The 23,453-nt window shown below is 36.2% G+C and overlaps 1 protein-coding gene across 3 annotated transcripts in view; it reads right to left on the bottom strand.

The window, feature by feature from the left end:
• Positions 1–23,453, bottom strand: part of LOC108155045 (furin-like protease 1) — a 165,118-nt gene that overhangs the window by 118,397 nt on the left and 23,268 nt on the right. Inside the window, exon 1 of one of the 3 annotated variants that reach the window (XM_033389268.1) lies at positions 6,881–6,972. The exons of the other annotated variants lie outside the window; for them this stretch is intronic. The gene's annotated coding sequence lies outside the window, so the exon portion shown is untranslated. Of the gene's footprint in view, positions 1–6,880; positions 6,973–23,453 lie in introns of those variants that run through there. 3 annotated transcript variants of the gene reach the window in all.

Below are 23,453 nucleotides of genomic sequence, written 5' to 3'. Positions count from 1 at the left end.
TGGATTATTTATAAATAAAAGAGAGAAAGGGGAAGTGGCCCAGGGATGGCCACTGAAGGACAGAGTTGCTGAAGAGCGTGAAAAACTGCACTTTTTTTGGCCATCCTGCAGGATCCTCTGCTGTGCAGATATGCAGCCATGACAAAAGTTTCTCAATTAAAAAGGCGGCAACATTTTAAAGCCTACAACATTAAATTTTAGTCTATTTTATGACCAGTAGAGAAGTTTTCCACACCCTCAGATTCTTTTTCATGGAAAAGTTTCCCATTTTTTTCCTGCTGTTTTTTCTGTAGTTTTTTATTTGTCTTTTCGGTAAAGACGGAAGTTGTTAGCATGAAATCTGATTTGGGGAGGTGCCGGCACCGGCTCCCCCGCTCCTCCCTCCTCCACTGCATTGGGGAATTCTCGCTGCTGTTCCTGGCTTTTGTTTGAATTCTGTGCTTGGCTTAGAGTTTCTGTTGGGGGTGTGCCAGGGCGGGGTTGAATGAACTGTGGAAAGGGGAGGGCGATTGGGTGTTGGCTTTTGGCTATAGATTTGTCTGGTTATTTGTTCAAGGGAAAAGTTTTTGGTAATTTACGGATTAAAGGGTCACAGAAATGGACTCCAATGAAGAGGTTCAAATGGTTATGAAACGGGTATGAAACGGCAATAAATTATGTTTGAAACTCGTAAAGCCAAGGGTATGAAACGGGTATGGACCGGGAATGAAACGGGTATGAAACGGGAATGAAACGGGTATGAAAAAGAAAATTAAACGGGTATGGACCGGGGATGAAACGGTAATGAAACGGGTATTTAAAGGGTATGGACCGGGAATGAAACGGGTAGGGACCGGCTATAAAACGGGTCTGAATCGGCTATGAAGTGTCTGAATCGGGTATGAATCATGTTTTAACAAAAACGTATCTTGAACGGTTTTTAATAACTTATGAACCGGTTTTAAACCGGTCATCAAGCCCGAAGCCTATTGAGTGTAGAATTAAGCCTACTTTGAGCTCAAAAATATTTTTAGAAAGAACATCTATAAATTTAAAGACCAAAAAATGTGTACAGTGTACACCCAAGAAATTCCCTTCGCCTTAAAACCCTGCAGTTCCTTACTTTAAAGCCAATCGAATAACCTTCCATTTACCCGTCTATAAATATATCTCCAAAAATAGCCAGCCCTGGGGAACCTTCGCCTTAACCCTCATCCATTCTGTGACAAACTACAGCCCTGTATCTCAATTTAATTGATTTGCTAAAAATGTCATGAATTTTCAATTTACATCTGCTGTTTGTGGATACATTTCTGGGCTAACAGAAGCGGTAGCCTTCACACTTTAATTTTAATGTTTAACACACGAATGAAAATTGTTGGTGGCAGGAATTTGGAATTTATTTGGAATGCAATAAATTTTGTGGATAATCCCCAAACAGCCAGAATCTGTGCCACATATCCATGGCCTAAACAAACTATTAATTTATTTTAATATAATTTTTGTGCTTGTTTTTTGATTGTAATTTAATTAGCAAATAATTATGCGTTCTGTGTCGCGTAATTTGCAGTAAACAAAGTAATTTGAATTATTTCCAGCATTTGCATTGTTTGTCAATAAAAATAACGAGCCAGCAAATTGGTTTCGCATTAAATTCCTGGTTCGTTCGAATGTGCCACAAAATGTGTGCGTGTGCCACCAGAAAATAAAGGGTTCATTCCTTGAGATTGAATTACATTTCTTTTCAATTACACGACACTTTTCTCCAGCCAAAAGGGACTCATCTTTCAGACAATTTAACTCCAAGAATGAAAAGCCCTCGAGGGCCCCAAAGAAAAGGAAACGAAGGAACTTTTCCAACCCGAAAATCCTTATGAAACATTAATAATCATTAGTTCTCTCTCTCTCTCTCTCGTGTGTGTGTGTGTGTGTGTTTGTGTGTGTGTTGTGTCCCGCTGTAGTACAACATGTGAAAAAGTTGTTCAAGAACTTTCATTTTATTTTTTCTTGTGGATTTTACAATTTGTCAAAATTCACTCAACTGTGGGACCGGCTAGAAATATGAAACAGGAACCCACAAAAAAAAAGGAGAAAAACGAGTAAATTGTTGGGTGGAGGCACGAGGCATAGGTCCTGCCCCAAAGCCAAAGGTTCAACATGAAATTTGCAACATTTTTCACATCATTTCTGCGTTTTCGGCTTTCCTGCACGAAACAACAAAATTAGGGTCGTTGTACCATTTTTTGTTGGGCGTGAAATATGCGTTGCTGTGGCAAGGGTATCCACCACCCCCTTTTTCAGGGACTTTTATTTTTTTAGGGTTTTTTTTTCTTTTTTTAATCATATAAAATAGGATTCTTTCGTAATATTCATAGAAATTACATATTTAAAAGGTAATATTACCTAGAATTTGTATTTTTTTTTTTTTCGAGATTTGTATTTTATTTATAAAATATTAATAATAATACAATTTGTTGTTTACTATTACTATTGTATAAAATTCGATAACCAGCTCCCTATAATATCTTCTAAATTTTGCTTATTCTTTTCAGGGTTAATCCCCATTAACCATTTTTATAAGAAAGAACTAATAAACCCCCTAATTGACAGACAACATTTTCATGCCCATAATAATTAGTATAATTATCAAATATAACACGAAACACAAACAAACAACCGACAAAAACAAACAGAAAGACGGGGAAAAAGGGAAGGAAGGGCGAAGACCTACCCCAAAAGGGTGGGGGAGGTAGGGAGGAAAAGGAAAACATTCAAGTAAATAAAATGTACAAAAGAAATTACCGCATTCCCGTGCCGTTCCGCTCCTTGAAAGCGCCAAAACTCACTCAATGCAACAATTGAATAAAAATAAAGTCCCCCCCAAAAAAAATTTCCACAAAGTATAGATACCCTTGCCCGAAAGTATTGGGTCTATAAGATATAGTCAAACGATTCTTTAAGAATATATAATGTGCGCCTGAAATATATTCGAAAAAAAGAAATGCATGTAATTTTGCTCTAAAGGTTGTAGGTCTCTAAAGATTGTAGGTCTCTAAAGATTGTAGGTCTCTAAAGATTGTAGGTATCTAAAGATTGTAGGTCTCTAAAGATAGCAAGTAAAATCGTAACACCCTCTTGAAAGGGTATCAAAAAAAAAGGAAAGGAAATTCCAATTGGCTCTGTCTGTGGTACTGGGGAGGGGTATGGGGGCTGCTTCTATTTGCTGCTAAGTGTATCGGGCGTCAATGGGGCAGGCAGGCTGGCTGGCTGGCAGCCCTCTGTTTCGCTGCTTCTGGGTGCCAATGACAAGTCTATGTACAAAACTGTCGGCATGTAATCAACATTAATGTTGGGCTGCTCGGAGGCGATGCGATGCAGGCGAATGAATGAATCACTTTGTCCGAGAGCGCGAGAGAGAAACTCAAAAAGAGACAGCAAGAAACAGAGTAAACATGCCGCTGCTGCCGCTGATGCTGCTGCAGCTGCTGTCGTCGTCCGGTGCCGCCACAACAGCAACATGAGCTGCTCATCACTTGCAACATGATTACCAACATGGGCCCGACAGTGGGACAGCAGCCAAACAGAAAGTCGCACAAAGAACACTGGTAAAAGGGGCACCCTTTTTCTTCCATCTAGGGCCCACTGTACCGCCTGCAACCACAATCAGCCTCTGCCGCTGGCTGCTGGCTCCATTCCCGCCTCGGATCTCCGCTCAGCCACTGACGCCGCCAGGCACTTGTCTGACTGACATTAATAAATCGCTTTTATAGCATCTCCCAGAGCCCAGAGCCCAGACTCCCCCCGCTCCTCACCCGCTCCCTGGCTCCGATTCCGACTACAGCCCGAACGAGGGACGGCTGCGGGGGCGGGGGAAACCAAAATCTGCAGCACATGAACCGACACGTCGCCTCTCGCGTCGACTGCAATTATCTCTTTTGCTCTCAGCGCCTTTCGGGAGCTGCTGCAAAACAGGGCATGTGAAACGGGAAGGTAGGGGGAGATTCACTCTCCAGCGATCGCTCTCTTAACGACAATGCCATGCCCGCACACTCTCCCCACGCTTTGTTTATTCTAAAGCGCAAAAAGGGACGGGGGACGGAGGGCGGGGCCACGCTTTATTAATTCCCTTTCAATACCGGCGCTAGGCAGCCGCCGTTCAATGGGTTTTACGCTCTTTCCAGGCTATGCTCTGACACACTGACGCTCTCTCTCGCTCCCTCACCGACTACTGCATTTGATTTTTACTCTCCTTTTTACTTGTATTCTTCTTTGTTGTCGGAGGCTCTGCAGCAACAAGCAAAACCAAAGGCAAACGCAGACACAAGGTAGATTATACGACAAGGGTGGGATGGGTACCTGTTTGATGCTCTCTGCTCTCTGGCTCCCTTTGCGTATATTCTGGCGAGAATTCATACATTTCCACTCTCTTGGACTGCCTCACCTGCTCTTAAATATAGCTTGCACACACCAGACACCAGAAGAGCTGCAGTCTAACGGCTGTTTTGTTTACACTCTGCGCTTCCACACGCGCAAACACCAGAACACACGGGCACACACACACACACACATGCTGCACACATGGACATTCCTACGGCCTTATCGAACTTCAGCATCGATTCGATGATACACTGGCGGCGCCCAAAGTACAGTGGCGGGCCCTAAAAGTGAGGAGAGTTGTTCTTTTTGTTGTTTTCTTGGGTTTATAGCAGATCGATAGATAAGAGACATATAAACACATTATTTTGGGGAAGCAAAAGCATACTGTTCAAGGTCTTTTAATCCCTCTTCTCTAGGCTGAAAATTCTTGCCAAACAATTATCAATTTTCCCACACAATCTATCAGGCAGGGCAGCCTTCCCCATACAGCAGCAGCAGCAGCTACTTGTACTTATTTCTATTTATATTAAATATTATGACATGCAAATTGTATGCAACAATCATTCTTTCGGTGGAGGCATGAGTGGGTGGAGCAGCAGCATAGGTCTCTGGGGGTCATACACATATCTTGGCTTTTCATTAATCTCCAAGGCAGCATCACATTGTGGAATATATTAAGTGGGGAGCGCCATTAACATTTAAATTTGTTTTCAATTTTGTCTTCCATGATGTATAAAAGATGATCTTGAAATACATATTTTGTGCGCACCTCCAGAGACAGATACAGAAATCCCAAAAATCATTTGTTATGTAAATTGGACCCCAAAGTGTTTGGCCTTTCGAAAATGCCTAAAACTAGAGTCTTGTTCAACAACTCCAGATCTACATATGTCATAAATACACAAGTTTAAGTGCAATTTGGTTAACCAAAAAGTGTGGGAAAACCATCTCTGAAGTGCAATTGAAACGAATTCAATCTACAAATCGATGCCATCAACATTTACTCATCAAAATGTATCTTTTTCATTCAACATTCATTTGTGTAATTCTATCTGGAAATTGAACAGTAACTCTAAACCTCTCCCCCGCCCCCCGTCACATTCTGTAGCCATGAACTCTTTTTATTTTTCACACGTTCTCGGGAATCATCGGATATTTGAGGGGTGCATCCATTCTGTATTCGAATGAAGTGCCTACCGTGTGGTATGTGGATCTGTGTCAAGTTCATAATGCGGCCGGTCGGCCCGTTTGGCTGGCTATCAAAAGCCACACACAACACACAACAGAATGGGAAAAAAGCAGCACAACAACAACAACAACAACAAAAAGTGTAAGCATATTTCACAATCCGACCATCGACACACACACAAACGGAACGTATAATATTGGATCAGCAAATGTTATTTATTCGAATCACATAAATCGAAGCAGCACTCACAGAGAGAGACAAAGAGAGAGAAACAGAGAGAGAGAGAGAGATATATGTGTGCTTTACAGGGTAGTGCTTAGGGTTTCAGGGGTATACTGGGTTCTTGACAGCCCTTAAAGCCTATATTTTATCCAAGAAAAAACTTGAATCCTCCTTCAATTCTTCTATGGAAAACATATTACTTTATTTTGGAGACTATAAAATCCAGAGTAAATAAATTTCATATTCATCACCTTTAAGATATTTTTAAAGATCATATATTTGGGATTCTTAGCTTTTAGTAAAGTCTGTAGCATGCACATTTTGTAGACTATATAGCTCTTTTTTGGTGGTGCTACTGTCTATGCTATGCTATATGCAATGCTATTGTCTAACCATCGACCAAAAATCATTAGAATTGAATATTTAACCAAAAATTAGGAAAAAGCTTGTGGTTTATACAATTTAAAAGAGCCATATGGCTCTTCTTTGGTAGAACCTTATTCAATGTTATTTACTAGCTGTTTATAAAAAATCATTAAATCATTATTGCAAAAATATAGTTTTTAAAAAAATTAAAAAAACAATAATTTTTATATACTTTATTTCAATCATTATTTCTTTATTTTATTTATTTTCATTTTTTATTATTTTTACTATTTTTATTATATTTATTATTTTTATTTCTTTTATTTTTTTATTTTGTTTATTTTTTTTATTTTTTTATTTCTTTCATAAATATTTTTTTATTTCTTTCATATATATTTTTTTTTATTTCTTTCATATATATTTTTTTTTATTTCTTTCATATATATTTTTTTTATTTCTTTCATATATATTTATTTTTTATTTCTTTCATATATTTTTCATTACTTTTAGGCCATAATATTCCCCAACTTTTTAATTACTTTCAAATTAAATTTGAAAAATCGAGAGAAGAGTACTCTTCGGGTCGCATAACCCCCTGACAACTGTCACATTTTATATTGTTTGCAAATTCATGCAACGTGCCTTTCACTCTGACTACTGTATCTCTCTCTCTCTCACTCTCTTTTACTGTGTCTGTTGTGTATATTTTATTATTTATTTGCAAAAGTAAAATATTGTTCGACTTACGCATTCACAAAAAGATACTTCATAGGGGGGCGTGGGGTGGGGGTCTGGTGTATTTCTTGAGTCAAAGTACAAAAATAAAACACACACTGTACCTGCAAATAGAAGAATGAAAATCGGTAAGTAAATAATATTTAATTGTTTGGCAAATGTTTGCACATAAAACAGAAATTTCTTTAATTTCATGGCAAATAAACGACGAATGTCAATAGAGATACGAAAAAGGGGGTATATTTTCTGCTAATTTATGCAATTATTAGAAAGTTATAGATACGCATGAACAAATATCATCTGCCTATAGCTTTCGTTGTTCGTAAGATAGGGTACTACAATTTTCAAGAGTGATATATAATGCTATAAGCTATCTATCTAATTATCAGAATCGTACAAGAATATGCTTCTGAGAGATGTATCTTTGACAGTTATCTGCCTTTAAATCCTTTAACTTTCTTTTCCTTATCAAATCGTATTTAAAATTCACACAAAATTTTCTTTAAGCTGAAGATTTGTGTGCCACTCATCAGAAATGCTGTTAATTAATTGATTTTTAATAACTTTTGACATGAAAATCCAAACCACAAACCGCCTAAAACCGAAAGGATTACAGCCCCACTTTCGTTGGCCCAGACCAAAACTGAAGTTGAAACATTTATGAGTAAAGTTTTATTAACGCGTTGAAAGAACATTCTAAGAACCATTCAGAAACAAGCATTTGACAGCCCAAAGACCGACCGACACCGACATCTCCCCTGCCGCTTGGCCTTCGAAGGGGGGGGGCTTGATTTTTGGTGGCAAGAAATGTTGCTGTGGCATTTTAAGTATTTTCTTTAACTTTTTGGAAGCGATTTTGCAACATGCAACAGCATTTCATTATTGTAAATAAAGCAGAGTACCTCTGATACGCTTTGAAGAGGGGTATCCATGATTTGCAGCTGGTTTATGGTATGATATGATAGAAGATCCATATTTCTTTTCTTGAAAATCTAAAAGGACTTCTTTAAAAGTCTTTCTTCTGCTCTCTCTTTCTCTCTTTTAACTATTAGTTTTTTCTTTAAACTATTTTTTCTTAGTTCTTTCGTAGTTTTTCTTCCTCTTTTGTATCTTTGCTTCATTCTTTCTCTTTCTTCCCTTCTCTCTTCTTTTCCTTCAAACTCTTCTTATTTCTTCCTTTAAACTTTTTTTTGTTTAGTTTAAACTCATTTTTATTCCTTTAAATAATTAATTTTTCCTTCAAACTCTTTTTTTTCTTAAAAGTATTTTGTTTTCTATTTTCTTCTCCCTTTTTTTAGAGTTTAGGTTGTTTTTTAGAAACAATAATTTCTTCAAAGAGTATCTCCACTTTCGATCTGCCTTTTCTTCTCTTCATTTCAGTGTAGCTTTTGTCGTGTGGCACGTATTGCTGTGGCTGCTTCTGCGTTTCCCACACACACACACACACCCAGAAAACATGCATTTGTTCCACATTTTCTAGCTGCCATCGCATTAAGCGCGTGATAGATTTTTGTTTTCGATTTTCCCCAACGTAATTTTAATTGATTTTACCTCTCAAATGCACGGCCAGAGCCGTCCCTCAAATGCACTACCGAATCGAATGCTACTCCCCAAATGCTATTCAATAGCTGCCACGCTTGCCCCCTCCCCCCCTTTGTTGCTGCCACGGCAGCTGCTGCTGCTGCTGCTGATTAGTCGTTGAAAACTATCGCTGAAAAACATTCATTGCCGAAATGCCATTAAATTTGGCCAATTGTCGAAGCAGTTAATTGGTTTTTTGGGATTAGCGGAGGCATTACTTTCAGGCATCGAATCGGGAATCGAAAGCACAGAAAAATAGAGAAACGATAGAAGGGGAAAAAGAGAGCGTTCTGCTGCAAAAACAATAATTAAAAGCGGGCGCTAATAGAGTAAAAAGAAAATAGAAAAAAAGGAGATTTAAAACGGATTTTGTGGGGGTGAAGGCCGGCCATGAAATGGCATTTATTAGGGGTTCGCCCGAAACTGAAATTTTGATGTGGGATCGCGTTTTGGTATTAAAAAAAGACAATAGAGAAATAAGTATAAAATTAGAGATATTAATAAGATAAATAGAAAAATAATTAGAAAAAATAGAGTAAAAAATATAGGGGAAAAAATAAAGTAACAAAAATAAAAATAAAAAATTTAGGAACAAAAATAAAAAATTTAAGAACAAAATAAATACAAAATTTTGGAACAAAATAAATAGAAAATTTAGGAATTAAAATAAATAAAAAATAATAATAAAAAGTAATAAAAAAATATATAAAAACGATTAATAAAAAAAATAGTTTTGAAAAATAAATAATCAGTTTTTATTAGTAAGTGTTACGTTACGTATAAAAAAAAAAATTGCAAAATAAATGAACAAATAGAGAATAAAATAAAAATAAGAAAGAAAAAAAGTAAATAAATAAAAAAAATTTAGAAATAAAACTAAGTACTAAATTAAAAAAAATATTAAATAAATAAATTTAAAAAAAATTAAATAAATAAATTTGAAAAAAAAATTAAATTAATAAATTGAACAAAGAAACTAATTTAAAAAAAGTCAAATTGAAAAAAAAAAATTTAAATATAGAAACTTTTTTACCGTTTTTAAATTAAAAAAAAGTAAATAAGTAAATTGAAAAAAATAGAGATTTAGTAGATTCAAAAAGGATGAATAAATTATTGTTTCGACTATTTAGGGGCTGATTATTTTGCTCAATGCACCTTCATTCATCAAATTCATTCATAATATTTATTTATTTAAGGAGAATTACAGTTGTAATAACTATCTAACTATAATAGTTTTTAGTGGATGGTTAGCCCTAACAAACCCGGTGTGCCCAAAGGCCCAGAAGACAAAGCGCTGGAAATATGGGCATGGCATCTAATTTAGTCAACACCTGGCAACAACCTTGCCCCCATTCGCCCCACACACACACACCCGCACACGCACACGGAATCCCTCCTCAGATAAATGGAAAAACACGGGACACAACACAAAAGCCAGTTGGAAAAGCTGGAAAGTTATGCTTTAGTTTAGGTTTTAGTTTGTGTTTCAAGTATGCGAATGTGAATGCGAGGGCGCACAGGTGAGTGGGGGGGCGAGAGTGGGGGCCAAGTACTCGTAAAATTGAAGTGTTACGCTCTAGTAATTTCTAGTTTAATTATTTTCAATTTTTACACAAAGTAAAGACCGCGCGTGGCAGCAGCAGAACTACATACAGCCGCAAGAGCCACAACAGCAGCAACAGCCAGTGTGCTGCATTTCAAGTGCATTTTCAGTGCGGCAATTGTGGGGACACGAGAGACAGATCCGCCCGGCCCTCCACCTGCTCTCCCTCTCCCTCTCTCTCGTGTGCCCTGGAAAATTGCATGAAATTAGTAATTACGCTCTAAAATAATATAATGATTACACGGCAGTCGGAGCAGTCGAAACGATGCTAAAAATAACATTTAATTGAGCTTTAAATAAATGAGAGAGGAATAGAGAGAAGGCAGGCGCTGGTTGGGGAGCAAAAGAGCAATATAGGGCTTAGCAATAGAGATGGCGAGGCAGCAACAAAGAGGACTGGCCAGGGAGGGGGAGGTAATTCTGTTCAAAGGTTGAGATTCAGGGGGGGGTGAAAAGCAAAGCACAACAAATGGCTGCATGATTTTGACACGCATTTCAAATGCAAGGAAAATCAATGTTTTCCCAGTGAAATAAATTGCTTTTATAGCGATGTTTAAATTGTTTTCAATTGAGAGCAACAAGGGTAATGGCAATGGCCGCCAAATATAGCAATAGATCAAAGTAAAACTATAGTTTATTGCATATTGCATATATGATTGTTTTCTTCTCACTCGGAGAATAATGGCATAAAAAAAGGAAATTAACTTATATTTAGATTCAATTTTCGGATTTTATGTACAGACATAGGAAATTGAATAGAATTCACGTTGATATAAACTTTAATGTATTTAAAAATGTTATAAATAATACTAATAAAAAAATACTAAAAATACTAAAAAATACTTTAAAAAATACTACAAATACTAAGATTACTTAAAAATACTAAAAATCAAAAAATACTATACAAATACTATAAAAATACTAAAAACAAATACTTAAAAAATACTATAAAAAAATAAACCAAATAAATAAATGACAAAAAAACAGAACACAAAAAAATAAAAAATAAAAGTAATCAAAATCAAAAATTTTTGAAATATGTAACTGTAAAATTATATATAAAAATGCAATAAATATAATAAGCATACAAAAAATATAATAACAATACAAAAAATGTAATACAAATAAAAAATATATTATAAAAATACAAAATATAATAAAAATACAAAATATAATAAAAATAAAAAATATAAAGAAAATATAAAGAAAATATAAAGAAAATATAAAGAAAATATAAAGAAAACATTAAAAATATATCACAAATACAAAATAAAATATAAAGAAACAACAATTAAAACCCATAAAAAAATTAATAAATATATTATATAAAATATTTAAGAAATAAAATTGCACAAAAAATTAATTTTAAGTATGAAATGTATTTATTATTAATATAAAAAATATATTTATTTTAAATATGAAATATATTTCGAGACAAAATTTCAGTTCAACATATTTTCTTGGGTTGCTGATACTCCCCTTCTCCTTTCAACAAGTGGAAAAACACTCAAGTTCTACCCCTAATAGTTTTAATGATCTTTCAAAGATTCTTTTACACCACTTCCCCCCAAAAGAAACTTCTAAATCACTCATCTACGAATCAATAATTAGTGTTTTGCTGTCACTTGCAGTCGCCCCAATTTTCACGCTTGCCTTAAATTTTCCGCTCAACCACAAACGATTGTTCATTCCGGTCATGATTCCCATGAAGACCATGAACCATGAAGACCCCAATGGAAACGCCATGAAAATTCCATTACACAGAATGTTTTCTGCTGCCCAACGCCTCTTCCTCCTGCTCCTCCTCCTCCTCCTCCCTTGGGCGCTCGGGGGCTCTAGCATTTGGTGTGTGGCGCGTTTTGGGTGGCAACGCACCGAACAATACGTGAATTAATCACACCTGGGGACAGGACCGGATAGGAGGACACTAAAATGTCATCCGTGTCAACATTGCGGTGGAGTCCTGCTCCCCACCCCCCTATTGCCCCCTATTGCCCCCAGCTGATGCTTAATATTGTTTTCAACAGCCGCTTATTAGATTTTCTCGCTCGCTCTCTTGTTGCTGGGGCATGCCTCATGCCTGACAAAGTGCGTTCGTTGTCTAACATTTTCTACCATCGTTTGGGCGGTCTTTGGGGGGGATAAATCGCAATGTTTATTGTCAACAGGCAAAGGTGCCTCAAGTGCCACTTGCCACCGGAGGTGGCCCGGCTCCACCAGTAGACCGACTGCAGTGTTGTTTGAGCCTACGGCTATGGCTCTTCAAAATACACGAGACGCTGCCACCCGACGCTGCTACGTGTCCTCCAGGCGGCAGGACTTCCTACTTTTAGGGGGGGAGGGACACTGTTCAAGGAGCATACTTCATTTTATTTTCAAGACTTTTCCAGACTGTTGGCTCCTGTGGCTCCTGTGTGCAGACGCCGGTGGCTCCTTTCATACTTTACACTTGTCTGGACATTTGATTAATGATCCTTACGTGTGTCCTGCGTTGCCGACACTGTCAAGTGGTTTTTCCCACCCTCCCTTTTCCTCCCTTTGTGGCCATAATAATTGTATTCATTGTCATACCATTCCGCTCCCACTTTTCATCCAATTTTCTCCCACTTTTTACCCACATTTTCCCTCTACTTTTTTCCTACCTCTAATTAAGTTTAACCCCAAGTTAAATCCTGGATGGATACCTAGATATACCATGTATTTGTTGGGGGTTGTGGTCGTGTCTCGAGTGGTTTCCTGTCACGCCAATGCCATGTTTTCCCTCTCTCTCTCTGTCTGCCGCTCCCTCTCCATCGATTAGTCACCTATCCCCAGCAATCGATTGTTGTTTTTACTCCGATATCTTATCTGTTTATCGATAAGGAAAACACCCACACCCTCACCCACACATTCCGGTACATGGGGCAACATTTTTTTCGTTAATTATTTAACACACATTTTCTGTATAATTGTCTGGTTAATTACTCGATTCGTGTTAATGGAATATTCACGGAATTCTCTAGCGATAATTGATAGTTCCATTAGCGAATAATATATCTTGTTTCACTTTTAATGAGCGCCAAATCTTCACTTGGTGAGTGCCCTAATGAACGCCACGCCCACATAGCCCTAGTGATGATTTCAGTATGGATTTCACATCAATCTCTCAGGGGTTTGAGCGGCATGGTGTGGAAATTTGTTTAAAGTTTGTTGAGCTCAAGGAATAATTGGAAAAGATTCTGCTATGGAAACAGAAAAAAAAAGTTGAAGATGCACCTTAAAAAATACACATTTTTAGAGGCCATATTCCAATATTTTAGTGAACATTAAATTAATTGAAAATATGTAAAATTCATTGAAAATAAAGTTCATTTATAGGAAATAAATAAAAACCTTTACACAAAAACTAAAATCATTCCAAAAATTAAACCATTGAAAAAAAATAAAATTCTTTGACGATTAATTTAGATTTGGTAAATAAATTATTAGTAATTAATAAAAAAAATTAAAAATAAAATTAGGTTCATTAAAAATCTTTAAAAACAATATAAAATTCCGAGAAACTAAATAAAATTCATAGAAAATAAATTAAAATTTTTAAAAATAAATTAAAAGCGTTGAAAACAAATTATATTCATTGAAAAAAAATGAAAATCATGAAAAAATAAATTAAAATCTTTAAGAAATTATTTAAGTTCATAGAAAATAAATTTAAATCTTTAAAAATAAAATAAATGAAAAAAAAAATTCAATTCCATCAAAAATAAAATCCTATTCATTGAAAATAAAATTAAACTCCTTGAAAATCTTTGAAAATAAATAAAATTCGGTGAAACTAAATATAATTCTTTGGAAATAAATTGAATTCCTAGGAAATAAATTATTGTATAATTATATATTTTATATATAGATAAGATTACTCGCACATTCCATTGCATGTTCCATTTTCCATTCCATTTTCTCATATTTCAGTAATTTCTTTCGCCTTGTGGTCACATCTTGTGGTCACAACCAAAGATTAAACATAATTTCACCTGCAGCTATGCCACCCACTGCTCCCCCCTGACTTTTCGACCACTAAGAAATTTCTTTCCTTTTGAAAAAAGTGACTTTTATGCGCGGTGACTTTTTTTCCAACGAATAATTGTGTACTTTATTCCATGTGAATGCGCTTGAATGAGCAGGAAAGATCCTCGGAGAGTCCTAAGGCTGGGCAGGGGGCGGGGGGTGGGGTGTGTGTCCACCATTTAGTTTCCATCAATTATTTATGGCATTTATTTTTTTGAATGTCATGTTAAATGTCAAACGAAACATACCCCCCTTCCACGCCCCCCCTCTATAGATTCCAAGTATTATTAATTATATATGCATTGGACGGCACAACAACCAAAAAATAAACGCAATTAAATGTTACGCTTATCAAAAGCAAAGCCACAAATAAAACAAACAACATGAAGTGGAGCAGTGGAGAGGGGGCTGGGTGGTCAGGGGGGCAGGGGAGTTGCAGATAAGTCCGCTTGACGGAGGCTTCATAAACCTTGACATTTTATCATTAATTGATTCCCTTTTCATTACACACACACACGCACACAAATAACTAAATAAATAGTGAATAAATTTCATTGAGGTTTATTATTATTTTTTTCTTTGTTTGTTTTTCATTGTTGCCCTGCACTTGTCCTCCGTATTCCTTTTACTTCCTCCTTCTTCTCTTTTTTTTCTCTGGCGATTGTTGTTGTTGATGGTTTTATGGTGCTATGGCGCCATAATTTTTTTTTTTAAATATTAGGTTGTTTTTCCAATCCCCTGCCCCTACCCCCGATTGTTTTCATATGATAAGATGACTTTTTAGGGACTTAAGATTTTTGGGGAGGCGTAGCCAAGGCAGGAGCTTAGGAAACGTAACAGAAAGCTCACGATTATTGAGGGATTTTGTAGCGAAGACGGGGGGATTACATACACAACTGTGGGGGCAGCAGGTTGAAGATTTCTAGAGGGGGGAATTTCGAATTCTATTAAATTTATGACAATTTAATAACTTTTTTGTTTTTAATTCGTAAGCATGGAATGTGTTTTTTTTTTTAATTATTTTTATTGTAAAAGATATTTAATTATAAATTTAAAAAATTATATTTTTTTTTTTTTTAATTAAAATATATTTAATATTGAAATCATGTGTTTTATGGAATAATCTTATATTTTATTTCAAAGGTATACTTTGTTTCAGATGTGAATATTTCGTTTTAAAAATTAAAAAAAAAAAAAATTAAAATAAAAAATAAATATAAAAAAAATACAAAAATAAATATAACAAAATAAATATAAAAAAATAAATATTAAAAAAATACAAAAAAAAAAAACAAAGAAATTACAATTTTCAACCGTTTTTTCTGCAATTTTAAAGTTTTTTCTTTGAACTTTGACCAATTTTGAGATATTTTTACTTTTATGCTGATTAAAATCACTATTTAAACGAAATGCGACAAGTTTCATAGCCGTTTCATACCCGTTTCATACCTTTTTCATTCCCGTTTCATACCCGTTTCATACCTTTTTCATTCCCGTTTCATAGCCGTTTAAAATCCCATTTTAAACGTAAAATTCCATCACATTTAATTCTTTTTCAGACATGGATCTAATTTCGATTGTGGATTGAAATACTTTCGGTTAAAACACACACTTTCCATAAACCCTTAAATCTGAATATTCGATCTCAAGCCAACACTTATTCCACTCAACCGATATCCACTGGTTGCCCCCCTATAAATTCCTAAATTCCTTCCCAAATGAACCCAAAAAAATGCAGCATCAAAAGCTTATCCTCAAAGAGTTGGCACTTCATATGGCAATAGCAATTCCAATATCCCCCTCCCCTGCGTGGGGGACGAGCTTTCAGAACGAGGCGCAGGGCAAGGACCATCACGAGGCGCCTCTCATGCTAATGCGGCGATAAGGACATGGCAATGTTCTCGTAAAAACTTTCAGCGAACAGCGAGAGAGCCAAATGGCATGGAAGCGGGCAAAACTAAGGGCCAAAAGGCAGGGGGGGGGGGGAGTGGGGGAATGGAGGATGGGGCCTGGCCCGGGAAAATGCCGCTCATTAAGCACGTCAAAAGCCAATTTGTTGTCACATTTTGACGAGCATAAAAACAAGAGGAAATCCAAAGCCCAGAGACCAGAAAATCAAAGCCCATCCGAAGGGACGCGCCATACTGAAAGATTAAATGCAGGACATTACGATGGGACTCCCCCGCCCCCCCAAAAAGGGAGTTTGAGGGCAGAAGCTTATTTTTCGGTTGGTATATCCTTTATTTTCCTTGTATTCTGCTGACTGGACCCAACGGTTCGGTTCATCTTTTACGAATAACATGAGCTCTCCCCCAAAAAAGAGGGGAAAAAAGCGAACAAACTTTCGACATAATAATACAAATTTCATGCCTGAAGGAGAGGCGACTTCCACTTCCCCAAAATGCCAGCTTTTTGGGCTCCTTTCGGGCTTCTTCGAGTGGCCTGGAATATCATATTAAAGCTGCTTAAAATCATGATTACATGACCATACATCGTCTGCCAATAAAGGACTACACACATTATATATATATCTACGAGTATCTGTGTATATATTTATGTATCTTTGGGTACATAAAACGTGCTGCTGCTGTTGACTCAGCGGCGAATATGTGAGCCTTCAAATGATGTGCAAAATGTTTGCCACACAACAAAATTAAGTAGGCGAATGCGCGGAGCAAGTACAATGTATTATTTAATTGAGGGATCGACTAGGTTTGTACCCATTGGGATGGGGTTATTATTTTATTTATTATTCTTTTTACTTTCTTCCTTTAAAATACTCTCAATTTATTGTAAAAAGTAGAACAAACAATCAATAATCGTTTGTGGTTGATAAATAATCGATTATTAATCGATACAAAATCAATATATTGTACTATTCATAGTTACTAGATTTTTTTTCTGTTTTTTTTTTTTGGGGTATTTCTGATTTTTTTCGCAGAAAGTTTTCGTTTCGATGAGAAAAAAGGTTCTATAGCTAAATATCGTTTTTCAGAAGAATTATAGATCGGAATTGAGTCGGCTTTAGGTCCTTTATATCTCTGCTTAATAAACCTTAACTAAAATTGAGAGAATAAATAGTTAGATCTCTTAAGAATGGCTCTTTTTCATGAAAAATCCGAATTTGGTATGAAATCTGTCTTGAAATATTCCCAGAAATCCCTCCTGAAATATTTGGTATGTCTATGATGAATCCGTGAAGAAATCTCCGAAGAAATCTGTTAGGAAATCGGTGAATAAACCTTTTACAAATCGGTAATAAATCATTGATATTTTGCGCCCCACTTTTGATTCCTTTAGAATTTATTCGTAATCAGTGATGAATACGTGATGAATGCCTGATGCATCAGTGAATCATTCAATGAGGTATCAGGAAAGACTCAGTGAATTTTAAGAAAAGTTTAATAAAGAAACACTGAAGAATCGGTGAAGAATCCCTGATGAATCAATAAAGAATCACAGAAAAGTCACTAAAGACTCACCAAGGAGTCACTGAAGAGCCATTGAAGAATCCCTAAAGAATCCCTAAAGAATCCCTAAAGAAACCCTAAAAAAAAACCCTTAAAAAACCCCTAAAGAAACACTGAAGAACTGAAGTGAAAAATCTATAAAGAATCGGCAATGATTCAGGGATGAATCAACGTATAACTTCAATTCAAAAAATCATTAAAAAAAAATTCATAATTTTAAAACATTCTTATGGTTACAAATCGCATCGTAAAACCTTAACTATTGTATCAATAAAGAAACTCTCTTCTGATTTCCTTTGACTAGTGCAAATCCTTTAAAACAAAAACCCCCCAGGGTATCATCTCAGAGCATCGCTTATTGGCCCCAAAAAAAAACCTCTCGGCTATGGGAATGGCTTTGAGTCTGGTCATGGACTTCGGGGGCGGCTTGCTGCTGACAGCAGACATCTTCGGTTCTTCTTCTATTGTTGTTTATGTGGCTGTGGCTGTTGTTGTTGTTGTCATCGTCATTGTTATCATGAGGCCAAATAAATGAGTTTTTTTTCTGGGCCAAAAAAAGCAGAGGACCACCACAGCCACAGACAAAAATGGAGGGGGGAGGAGAGCTATAAGGGAGTTTCCAAAGCCCAAAAAGGGAGAAAAATTAAGGGAGCCAGAAAGAGTAGAAGCGAAGCCCAAAAGCGGAGCCCCTGAGGAGTAAATCTATGCCTTTTTATTGGTTTAATATTCGCTGAATGTTGTATCGTCATCAAGGATGTACCCCACTTGGGGAATACATATGGTCCGATATATAGACTTATATATATGTATATACTTTATAGATGAATATTCGATGTACTTTTGATAGACGGCTGAAACTTTTCTTTGGGTTTCGGTTAAGTTTTTTGGGCTCGCATTTAATATGCCAATTTTTTTTGATAAGAAAGTTCTTTCTCTTCCTCTTTCGTTCGAAGTTTTCTCTCCTAAGAAAAGTCTCTCAAATTCCAGACGCGTCGATGTTGTCCCCCTCCATAGTTTTCCTTATTTTACGATGTGCATGTTGTTGATTTTTATTTTATTAGGACTTTTATATTCTGTCATCTGTGCCCTTTTTTTGGGAAGGGGGCAATAAGGGTTTCGAAGAGGGGATGAAGGGTTGCTGGAGGCCTTGTTAGCGTCACCCACAAAACTGTGGTCAATAAAACTTCCCAGTTTTCCACATTTTATTTGCCTTCAATTAAGAAAAACTCGGTGGAAAAACATGAGAAAAAGCCTGAGGAAAATTTAAAAAATTTGTATGATTTTTTTTTCGATGTTTCTTTAAGAAAAATTCAGTTTTTAATAGAATTTTCATGTTTCGCCTTCTAACACATTATTATGGATATTTTCCATTAAGATTGCTGGAAGGATTTCGATCATTTCTATGTAAATCAATCAGGAAATAAAATTCAAAATTATTCTTAGTAAATATGCCCCATACTTGGTTTTCCTTATCCTTCATCTCCTTTCAAATTTCCTTCAGGCTATCATTTTTTTTAGACCCTACCTAAAAGGATTTGCCAGATTTTCAGGATTTAGCCCATCCTTCCTTCCGCCTCATCCTCATATTTTTATGGGATTTTTGGGTTTGGGATTTCCTGTTTCTCATTATTTTTTGCGACTTGATTTTGTGATTCTTTGTGGCGTTTGTACGAAAAAGAAATATAGGTCTTTTATGTGCGAAATTAATTTCCCTGGCTTTGCCGTTGGCTGGGGATCGCATAGGAAATGAGGAGCCCCGAGCCTTCGAGGAATTTTAATTTGGTTTCTGTGTTGGGGTTCTTTTTCGGGGGCACCTTTTCTCCATCGTCTAAACCTTTCAAACGTCCACATAATTAGCTACAAATTTTCATGATTTACTAGAGATTCCAGACCCCAAATATTCCGCCCCCAAGACCCTCCCAAACAAAAGCAATTAAGACGGGGACTCTCTGTCGTCTGATGGATGCCTGTTCTCCTTCCTTCTACTTTTGCGGACTAATCAAACACTGGCAACGTTTATTTCCAAGTGTTTTTCCTCGACACTCGACACTTGGGGGGGGACACAACAATTTTTTTGCAATGGGCACACGCAAAATCCTTAATTACATCCGGTTTTTGCTGTCTGGGCGCGTGTATCCGGTCTCTATTCGGGGGCGGGCTGGGTTCAGCGGTTCGTCTAGCTCTGGAAAAACCACAGTGGAAAACACGTGGCTAAGTGAACCGCACCGCACCGCACCGAACAATGCACAAAGGACAGAACTTCTGGTAGTCACGTTGCAAGAACAGTCGAGAGAGAGAGAGAGTCCCGTCCCTTGCTGGTTCTTCCACAGGGGACAGGGGAGTGGGGAGTGGCACCCTCTTCATCAGCAGCCAGCAATTGCTTTCCACACAGCTGTCCACAGTTTTTCCTCGATTTTCTTTCTTCTTTTTTTCGCACGTATTGTCGTACGGCACTCCCCCGCGCGTTCATCTTGTGAGCCATGGCCCAGGGGTTGGCCCACTCTTTGTGTCACCTTTTCCACTGCAGCACTGGTCAATCCTCCTTCTTTGGCCTCGGGACAGGGGGGTTCACCCTCAGGGGTGGTTGTCCCTGTTGTACTCATAAAATACTCCCCATTGACATCCCATATACTCGTATTCGTCTGATGATTAAACTGCTTAATTTCTAACGACAGACCCTTCGTTTCGACCCTAAGATCTGGCCATCTGAAACTCTTATCAAAAATCGATAGTTAATTGCATTTTCCACATCAATTTAATGCATTTTCTTAGGAAATAGATTATGGCCTGTGTCCCCTCCCTAATGGAACGCGTGTTGATGGAAACGGTTTAGTTTTTTTCCCCCCTTTTAATTGGATGTGACTTTTGGGGGTTGGTAAATCATCGGCCATTTGTTGGGAATATACAAAATAATTGGGATAATAAGAAAAGAAAATAAAAATTCCATAAACTACATTTTTATATGTTTTTGCCTTAAAAAACTTAGTATTTTCTCAATGTTTCCTCACATTCAAAATAAATTATTAATAAAAAACAAAAATTAATACAAAAAATATCGGAATATTTTTGGGGAGTATTTGCGATTTCTATTATATTTATATTTATTTTTTATTTATATTATACTTGTTTATATTTGTATTTTTTATATATATTTGTATTTTTTATATATATTTTTTTTTATATTTATATTTATTTCTGTTGTGTTGGAAATTTTTTTCTTTGTACTATTTTTTAGGTTTTATAGAATTTTAAATAATTATTTTTGGTATTTTCTAGTATTTTTTTGTATTATTTCAGTACATTTTTAGTATTTCCAGTATGCTTGTAGTATCATTTCAGTATGTTTTTTTAGTATTTTCATTTTTTTCCAATTGACTTCTTACAAATCGCTCTTAATTCCTTTTTTCCATAAAAATATGTTTCAAGAACAAATAATAAAAAAATAACATAATTTATAATTACTTAAAATATGTATGAACATATAAAATGTAGAGGTTCTGTGGCAAAATCTGTGCTAATTTATGAAATTGCCCGAAGCTCAAGAGGAAAATCTGAATCTGAAAATAAGGCAAAAAAAAGATAGCAATGCGAAAAAAAATGTAATTAAATTGGATTGCATTTAAAAATTAAATATGCAAATTGAAAACGAAAACGAAAACGAAAACAAAAGCACGACAAAACACTAAAATTATAAAGGAATTTCAATTGATTTATTGGAAACAAAAAAAGACCACCCGACCCCTCTAATAATAAATTGCAATCAAAAAAAACCTTTGAAAAGTGCATTGAAACCATTGGATCCGGCTCTCAATCATCAGTTCATTAATTAAATTAAGTCAAAAGAAAAACTTCCTCTGGAAAATCACAATAACAACAGCAAAAACAAAAAATCATAAAGAAAAACAAAAGGCGGGAAATATAAACAACGGAGGAAAAACCGCATAAATTAAGCGGCAAAACCAAACCCCAAATGAACCCGACCCACTTTTTTTTCATATGATTTACTGACAGTCCAGACCTCAAGGCACCAGACAGACAGGCCTCCCCAAAGCCTCCACAATCCTCTAGCTTCCCCAAATCCAAGTCCGCGTTTAGGTTCCTCCCCCCAGAGAAAGGCCAAAGGTTCGGGCCGGTGCCCAAGCCTTTTGACGCGGCTTCGGGGGTCGAGGCGGGGTCATTATTTGATGATTTCATAAAACGAGAGGCCAGGAAAACGTCCAGAATTTGACATGTCGAAAGTGAAATTCTCTTCTTGAACTCTAAGTAGATTGAAATGTTTTGTTTTTTTTTTTTTAGTTTTTTCAAGTGTTTATGATTTATTTAGTTTTTGGTATTTTATAATATTTTTTAAGTATTAGAATGTTCTAGTATCTAGTATTATATTTTCCAGTATATAATTTTCAGTATTATTAGTATTTTTCCAGTATTTAGTATTTTTCTAGTTTTTTTAGTATTTTTAATATGTTCTAGTACCTATTATATTTACCTTATTATAGTATTTTTCTAGTATTTTTAGTATTTGTAGTACTTTTCTAGTATTTTCACTATTTTTTATCTTCTCATTTTAGCGTCAAATTCTAGAAATATCTGAATCATATTTCAATAATATCCTCAAAAAGAAAAGTTTAAAGTAGGTTTATTAATTTTCTCGAAAAACTTCACAAACCTCACCTTCGATTCGCCAATACCCGTTGTACCCTCATTGAGCAAACCCTAATTAAGCTTTCATTCAAATTTTTGTGTCTAACTTTATTTGGTTTTGTGAGCATATAATCAAAAAGGAAGCCTCAGGCCGAAGGATGGAAGATGTGCTCCTCTGCCCGGAGAGGAGCCACAGTCTGGCATCCCAGAGGCCCTAGAATCGCAGACAACCCACTGATAATGATGTTAATGTACTGTTAGTCATTAACCTCATCATTCTATGGGCCGTGATGATGATGATGTTTTGGCCAGAGGCCAGCCGGCCAGCGGCCAACCCAAAACAGGAAATCACGATTTGTTTAGCCCTATTTTCTTGGGTTTGGAATTTAGGAGAATTTACGCCCGCAATTAGCGGATAAAAGCAAGTTTTCCCTATGAAAAATCTCTCTCTCGTTCTCTCTGGCAACAAACTGTCAATTGGATTCTGTTTTGCATTCGACAATTGACACAGCAATCAATTTTAATGAGCTGGAAAATTTTACGGAATGCTAATTGTTGCTTCTTGAATATGAGTATGTGTGCCCGTAAATTGTTTAGAATTCTACTACTACTACTACTTCGTAGCGTAAAAAAGCTATATAAATCATAGGTGTTGTTCCTTGTAGAACCCGTTTCGGTTTGCCGATAAGTATTAATGGGTTTTGATGGTTAACTTTTGATTTAAGAGCGTGTTCTTCTTCTGTATAAGGCGGGGGGATTGTGTGTCTGAAATGCGAATAAATTGGTTTAGAATTCTGATTTAGAATGGATCTCATGATTACAACAGGTTTTTTTGTTACATTGCTGAAATATTTTTCAGGTTTTTGCTTTCCTTTTCTCTTCAGACATCAAAGAAATCTATTTAATCTTAATATTTTAAACCCCAAACCCTTTCAATCTTATCTTTTAATCAGTTTTATAATTTTTGTAGCAATTTTTCCACTTTTTTCGGGCGGCAGTTATCTTGAGAGCTGAAACCGCAAGTCAGATGTCATAATCCCAGAGGATTTATCAGTAGATACTGTATCTAAATGTTAGTCAACCTAAACATTTGCGTTGGTCCAAATTCTGGATCATTCCGCTCCCATTTTGTTCCCCGGTTGAAGATCATTTGGCACTCGTATGCTAATTGCCACCTGAGTCTGGAACCTCTGATCTCCATATCTGTAGCTGTATCTCCCTCTCTCACTGTATCTGTATCTGA

The sequence above is a fragment of the Drosophila miranda genome, chromosome 2 (assembly GCF_003369915.1).
Source record: "Drosophila miranda strain MSH22 chromosome 2, D.miranda_PacBio2.1, whole genome shotgun sequence".
Lineage (NCBI taxonomy): Eukaryota > Metazoa > Arthropoda > Insecta > Diptera > Drosophilidae > Drosophila > Drosophila miranda.
This window is presented reverse-complemented; position numbering and strand designations above follow the sequence as displayed.